This window comes from Notamacropus eugenii, chromosome 2, assembly GCF_028372415.1.
Source record: "Notamacropus eugenii isolate mMacEug1 chromosome 2, mMacEug1.pri_v2, whole genome shotgun sequence".
Lineage (NCBI taxonomy): Eukaryota > Metazoa > Chordata > Mammalia > Diprotodontia > Macropodidae > Notamacropus > Notamacropus eugenii.
The window spans coordinates 169,706,715-169,715,049 of record NC_092873.1 but is presented as its reverse complement, the minus strand read 5'-3'; the positions used below and the strand labels follow the sequence as shown (position 1 = coordinate 169,715,049).

General features: G+C 33.7%; 1 pseudogene; it reads left to right on the top strand.

Moving 5' to 3' along the window:
- Nucleotides 1-6,580: 6,580 nt before the first annotated feature.
- Nucleotides 6,581-7,687, top strand: LOC140523747 (actin, cytoplasmic 1-like; annotated as a pseudogene).
- Nucleotides 7,688-8,335: the final 648 nt, after the last annotated feature.

Below are 8,335 nucleotides of genomic sequence, written 5' to 3'. Positions count from 1 at the left end.
CAAAAAGTACAAGGAGAATGAGAAATCACAAAAATCTATTGGATGAGTCCAATTCCACAATATTATAATGTCATAGCCAGGTGCCATATTAGATTATAGTTCTAGTCCTGGAATTAGGAAGACCTAGCATTTGTTCATCCATCCTTCATTGCCAAAGAAGACCATGCCATCACAGAAATGATGACATGACTTGCACTTGACTTTGTTTTGAGTGACGGAGGGCTGTGCAGGTCACCAGCCTCACTTCTTCTCCAGAGCCATCTGAATCTAGTAACCAGATATTCATCAGGATGACTGGAGATGACCCAGGATGAGGCAACTGGGGCTAAGTGACTTGCCTAAGGTCACACAGCTAGTGAGTGTCAAGTGTCTGAGGTGAGATTTGAACTCAGGTCCTCCTGACTCCTGCAGTGGTGCACTATCCACTGCACCACCTAGCTGCCCCTGAGAAAACCTAGCATTTAATCCTGAGACACTTGAAAAAAGCCAACCTTAGTTTCTTTATCTGATGAAAGGCTATTCACTTTACTTCATTCCATAATTATAACAATGACTATAACTATACATATACACACATGCATTTATATATGTAAAATATACTCACATATACATATGTACATACATATATATGTGCACAGATATGTATGCACATTACATATACAGATTTGTAATTACTATGTTTTTGTAAAATCCATGGAGTTTACTCTGTTTATGTTAGAGAAGACTCCATGAAATCATTCAGATTTTCATTAACAATTAAGGCACTAAAATTCAGACAAAATATCTTATTATTGAATAAGCATCTTATAAAATTAAAGTAATGCATAAACAACTATTGGATATCCTGATCAACTTATAAAACTCAAGAACAAGATATAAAAATGGATCTTTCGTAACCTGACACACAAAGTTCTTCAATCTTTTATATTTTCTGCCTCTAAAAATCCTTTACTCAACACAAGTATAGGGTTTATTTTGTGTATTTTCTCTTTTTTCCATTTATTTTTGGCCATCTTCCAGAAATTCAGCTTTAGTTTGAATAGAGATGCAGATTTTATAATGTCCAACTCCAGCATCTTTAGCAACATATCAATATGACAATATTCAATACTTTCTTTGAAAGAAGACAAATGAAATTTATCACTAAGATTGTAAATGTACTTTTCTTTATTTCACTAAGAATGTGGAGCCATCATATGCATATAGAATATTCTAACCTGGAAAATGTTTAAAACTCTGATGCTATATTTAGATAATCTTCAATGTCATTGAGTCTGCAAAAATATGATGTAACAATTTCCAATCTGTTTCATCGATAAAAATAATTATTTTTCAAAAGAAGTTTATTTTTAATCCCAAATAACCTGTCCTTTGTACTTATAATTATCATCTCATTGCCACTCAAAGTGAAATCTGAGCAATATTCCCAAAACAGGGACAGCAGAATGATGGGCTCCTCACCCAAGCTGTGATAGGAGGCAGCATAGTCCCTTGGAGAGAGTATTTTCTGTTTTCACTCTCTGTGTGATACTGAACAAATCAATTCACCTTCATAGACCTCAGTTTCTTCATCTGTAAAATGAAAGGGTTGGGCTATCTGGTAATATGACAAATTCATTCAAATTCAAAATGAATGCATTACTGTGGTTATTTAATATGATATGTCCAAATTTGAGGTAAAATTTGAGTCAGTATATGTCAAATGTTGGCATGAATATGATCTGCAACCATCAGCTTGGCTTACATTAGGAATAAATGTGATGTCTACATTGCTGCTTGCTATACATAAGTGTGAAACGTGTTGAAGCTAAATGGTCTACATTTGAGAGTTAAAATTAGCTTAAAATCTGCTGAAATTCTCAAAGTATTTTTTAAAGGATCAGTCTTCCCACAGGATAGAAACTAATCAGTGTTGGAAACTTCTTATGGGAGAGGGCAGCCCTATGGGTCATTGTAATATTGTAGGGGCTAAATTAAGATTTGTGAGGTCTATTATAATCAATAGCAAGTAGTTAATATTTTTTTGAGGAGCTTCTCAAGTAGTTGGGACTCATCTGAGGGTGATTTCTTTTTGGGCTACCTGGCATATCATAATGTTGGATGTATTCTGACCTTTATTCAGAATGCCTTAATTATAATGGGTTCCACTGGAGATAAACTAGAATTCATAATTTACTGGAGGTACTCTTATAAAAATTTGATAGAGACATTTATGAATTGCCATTAGTGACAGAGGTACTGATTGGGGAATTTGAACTCACAACAGTTTTGTTTTTCAACTAAGGGTACTTCTAATAAATCATAGGTTCTAATTCCCTATTTGGGGACCCCTAATCTTCTAGGTAACCCAGTGGAGAGATTGCTGGGACTGGAATCAGGAAGACCCAAGGTCAAATCTAGCCTGTGATACTTTTTAAATGTGTGACCCTGGGCAAGTCACTGAAACTGTGTTTACCTTTATCCACTGGAGAAAGAAATGAAAAACCACTCTGGTAACTTTGCCAAGAAGATTCAACTGGTAGTACTAGCATTCTGTTGTCCAAGGGGTCATGAAAAGTTAGATATGACTGAATGATTGAACAAGAACAGCAACACTCGTCTAAGAACTCTTTTGGGAGTAAAGTTTCCCTTTCATAGAAAATCACTTTTTTGTCTACAATTATTTTTTCCCATTTTTTATTTGTTGCTTATTTAAGTTTAATTTTATAGATTTTGTCTGATTTGGTTTGGTTTTTTGCACAGACACTTATAGGCAAAAGATAAATTATAACAACTTTTTGAAATATTATTTGTTGCTGAATTTTATAATTTTTTTTTCAGATCTTCATAGATCTGAAGTATATCTATGATAATCATAGATCTTCAGAAAAGTCTGAATTGTCTAAATCGATGCCAAATGAACTTCGTGTCATGGCATGTAGGAGTCTATTTAAAGTAGCAATACATGAATTATGTTGAGACTCTTTAATGAGACAGAAAACACTCCGGTGGTCAATGCCTGAATTTCCTAGGTCTTCAGAGAACTCTTCCAAATTGGGAATGTGGAAGATGCAACAAAAGACTCCAGTTTATTTGAAGAGAACAGAAAATACTTAATTGTGAGACAGTACAGAAATGGATTAGCATGAATCCTATAGCCTTATAAAGAAGCCTCTTGGTTTCATGGAGGGGGACACAAGTATTTGTTGTGTCTCTCTGTATCTCCAGTGCTTAGTACAGTGCTTGACACATAGTAAGCATTTAATAAATGCTATAGAATGACATACTATTACTACATTTTCTACCAGAGGCTCTTGGCCATCCTAAGGCCTCCCCAAAAAGATTAGAGTGTTCTTTTAATTTCAAAATGTAAACGTTAGCATTAATTAGTTTTCTCATCTTTACGTTTAACTGACTTGACATTTTCTAATGGAGAGGTATGCAAATAGTCTAAAGACAAAATCCACTGGGGTAGCTTGTAGCTAATACAAGAAAATACAATAGAGAGAATTTACATGGTGTAACTACAAAAATCCACATCACTGTCTAGATGTAGAAAATAAAATGTGTCCTCTTTTCACTTGCATTCACAATTAACAAATTCTGAGATGATGAGGAAAGGTCTTTTTACTCTCTCTCTCTCTCTCTTTCTCTCTCTCTCTCTCTTTCTCCCTCTCTCTCTCTCTCTCTCTCTGTGTATGGATAGATAGATGGATATATAGATAGAAAGATAGATAGATAGATAGACAGATAGGAATGTGTGTATGTGCATATATATATGGAGAATAGATTAGGAGATGAAAAAACTTGCTTGGAAAAAGTTAGGTCCTTTTCACTTTAAAAAATTCAATTTTTTTCAATTACCATGTCTATGACAAAATAATTTGCTTGAATTCTATAAAATTGCTTCCAAAATTTCTAAATGTAAAAAGCATCATTTTGTGATGAGCTACTGATGCTGATTGCAGACATAGATAAGTTAGAAACCATGAATCATGCATAAAGCAACTTCAAGTTGTTTCACTCTCATAAATCATAAGTGGGAGGAAAGTGAGCAAATAAATGTCTAAAGATTTTGTGATCAATTAATTGGGAAAAGAAATCTTCTCATTTTGCATTTCAAAGGGATGAAACAACATATGTAGCCAAAGGAACTTATTTGATTACATGTGTACATTATGTCTTTAAAATTGATGTTAGGGAAGGTTTGTTACTTTGCAAACCTATTAATGCCAGTATTATACCAACTGCTTTTAAAATCTAATTTGTGTAATTTAAAATGAATATGATAAAATGTAGGGGAATTTTATTTTATTTTTTTGCACTGACAGAGCTCCACTGAGGTCAGAATGAAACGCTGATTGGTAGGTAAAATGTAATTCTCTGCATAATCTGGGAATATCACCTGCCTAATAAATTATCAGTTTTATTTGTAAATATGAGTGACAAGTTAAAAAGGGCTATCCAAATTGTTATAATTAAATTATTTTTGAAAATAATATATTCAAAAATTGAAGTGACAATATGGTTGCAGAGCATAGGATACTATATTATCATATATTATTGCAAAACACATTGATTTTCTTCTGTCAAAGTGTTTTTAAACTATGTGTGGACTGAAATAAGAGATTGTCATATTTCCAAGAGAAATACTAAATTTAAAAAATAGTTAATTTCCCTATAAAAATTTCCATTTTTCTTTTTTAAAATATGTGCATATTTAGGACCTATTTTTTGAAATAAATGGAGTAATATAAAAATTCAATATCTTCTGTTAAATATTAAGAACAGAAACTTATAGTGATGCTATTTATGAAAAGCATAGAACTATGGTTGATTCATTTATAAAAATATTTTGATATGTTTCTAAATTTAAAAAAATATTTAAATATAATTAGTCTCAAAGTGAAATAAAATAAAGTAATACCTTGCTTATTACTTATTTGGTCAGACTAAATAAATTATTTTCATTTTTATTTTAAAGACCTAGAGATTTCCAAAAACGGATTCATAAAGAACACATTTACCTTGAGCAAATAGTTTCTACTAAATCTGAATAAGAATGATTCTTAACTAGTCTTGTTATAATATGTCCAAACAAACATTTGAATGTGAATTTTTATTATGTCTTTGCTATAGATGAATACTTCTCTCATTTATCAAATAATGGAAAACAAATTACATTACTCTTTGTAATGTTATTTACACGAAACTTTTTTCTGCTGTATCTGCTATTAAGACAAAAATTTCAATTCCCCTTAGAAGTTGGCCCCACAGTATGTGAAACATCATGTCAAGAAACTAAGGTCTCTCACCCCAAAATAAAATGATTATGATAATTTTGTATTCTCAATATGAAAATTATGAATCATTTTATTAATAATTACTGTTACATTGTATTATTTAATGCTAGGTTTGTTTGTTTTCATGAATGTATAATTCATTATTAATTTATTTGAATAAAGTACAAATTAATAAAATTTTTGCCATAGATCATTTTATGAGAAGTGGAAATTGAAGGACTTTTGGGGATGTTACTAATTTCATTTGGGGATATTATTCAATAAAGGGGAAGGATATGGGTCCATAAAGTTTGGAAACCATTGGTTTAAATAATTTCCCAAGGAAATATGGCTAGTAAATAATAGAGCTAAGATTTAAACCCATGCCATTTCAAAAATCAGTCTAGGACTATTTTCACTTTAACTTTTAACAATGAAGATGTTGTCTGATATTGAATGCAAAAATTTGTTTGTTCCTTTTCATGTTTTTTTATCAAGGATATGTTCAATGTGGGCATAGTTTATTCCTATTAATAATTCATAAAAATAAGAAACAAAGAATTTACATCAAGATTAACTAACGTTTTCTCAGTGGATGTCTTTTTTTTTAAGGAAAATACATTCCATTATTTCCATTTTATTGCACTTCCCTCATTTAAAAATCTTGGAAAGGAGTTTCTTTAAAATCATATCACCTTTAGCATGAACCTCTTCCACATATAATTGTTGAGATCCAGGATGTCTTACTGATTTATTCTTCTTGAGTGTTATTGGAAATTTCTCATAAAATACATTGGATAGTGAAGAGGTAGATTCCTAACATGTTGGCTCTACTTTTGCTGCTTAAAAATTACCACAATAATGCCAGGGATATATTGCAGTTTTCTTCTGCTTATTCTACTCATTTTATTTTACCTGATAATTTTCTCAGTGACTTACCAACCCAAAGCTCAAGCTATTTTCAGGTTCTTTTCCATTTGACTATTTTCCTCTCTTTCCTGAGTGAAATTATTCATAATCTTCCATCCTTTGCTCCTTAAATTAGCTTGTACTACAAACTGATATTACTTTGGTTTCCATATTTCCCCTCTTTTTAAGTTGTTGTTAAGTAGATCAAATGTCTAATTACCATGACAGTTTCTATACTCTTCCATACTCTTTGTTGTGGCATCCATTTTGGATTAATAAAATTTTGCTAAGAAATGGTGGAGAGCTGTGATTTCTTCCACCAAGCATTCACTTGCCTTCTCCCTACCTCTAGGTGGGGCATCACCTCCTGTCTCCCTTAAGGGTTTCAACTTGCCACTTCAGAGTTTGCCATGAATGATGATATCATGATTCTTGTTGACAATGGCTCTGGAATTTGCAAAGCTGGCATTGAAGGAGATAATGTCTCTTGGGCTGTCTTCTCTTCCATTATTGGGCACCCCAGACATAAGGGTATGATGATGGTTTTAGGCCAGAAAGACAGTTATGTGAGGGATGAGATCCAGAGCAAGAGATAGATTCTGATCCTGAAGTACCCCATTGAACATGGTATTGTCACCAGTTGGGATGACATGGAGAAGATCTGGCATCATACTTTCTATAATGAGCTCTATATGGTCCCTTAAGAGCACTGTCTATTGGAAACAGAAGCTCCCCTGAACCTCAAAGTCAACAGAGAAAAGATAATTCAGCTTATGTTTGACACCTTTAGCACCCCAGACATGTACTTTGTCATTCAGTCTGTGCTGTCCCTGTATGCTTCTGGTCATACCACTGGTATTGTGATAGACTCTTGTAATGATGTGACCCACACTGTGCCCATCTATGAAGGTTGTGCCCTTCCCCATGCCATCCTTCATCTGGATCTGGCTGACTACAATCTGATGGACTAATTCATGAAGATCCTGAGAGAGGGTACAGTTTCACTAATACAGCTAAAAGAGAAATCATGTGTGACAACAAGGGAAAGCTTTGCTACATAGCCCTAGACTTTGAAAAAGAAATGGCCACTGTTGCATGTAGTTCCTCTCTGCAAAAGAACTATGAGCTCCTTAATGGTCAGGTTATCATCCTTGGCAATGAGAGGCTCTGATGCCCAGAAGCTCTCTTCCAACCATCTCTCTTAGGTATGGAATCCTGTGGAATCTACAAAACTACCTTCAACTCAATTATGAACTATGGTGTTGACATCTGTAATTGTATGCCAATATCATATTTTCTTGTGGTACTACCATATATCCAGGCATTGTTGACAGGATGCAGAAGGAGATTAGCTCCCAAAACAATAAAAATCAAGATCATTGCCCCACTTACGAGTAAATACTGTCTGAATGGAAGGCTCCATCCTGGTGTCTCCTTCCACCTTCCAGCAGATGAGGATCAACTAAAAGGAGTAGGATGAATCTGGGTCCCCCATTGTCCACTGCAAGTGCTTCTAAATGGACTGTGTTCTTTTGGTTGTTTTGTTGTTGTTGCTGCTGTTGTTTTTCTCAAAGGGTGTGACAGGGTAATTGCCCAAGAAAAGAGATGAGATTAGCCCAGCTTTGTATTGTTTAAATTATTTTTTGGTGCTTTACTCAGAATTAAAAAATTGGAACAGTGAAGGTGATGATAGTGTCTACATATGTTGGAGGCAAACATCCCCAGATTTCTACAGTGTGTCTTCAGGACTCATATTGTGCATTTATTTTGGTTTGTTTTAATAGTCATTCCAAATATTGTATGATACACTGTTACAGAGTTATGTCCCTATATAAAAGCTGCCCTCTGCTAGAGCAAAGACACTGCATAACAAAAATCCAGATGGGTACGTGGGAGGGGAGAAGGAACTATTATTGCTTTACATGTAAATTATGTAACCCTTAAAAAAAAAAACAACAGAACTTTCTATGTTATGCTTTAATTTCTTCCTTTTTTAAAAAAATTGTCAGCTATAATGAATGGTCACCTAAATTCCCTCCCTGCCCCCAACATAGATGTAAATGAAAACTTTATATTCTCCTTGCTAGTTTTAGAAGACTGGTGCCAGTACTTGAGGGAGGAGAGGAGTTTCACCTGTACACTGACTTAAGACCAGTTCAAATAAG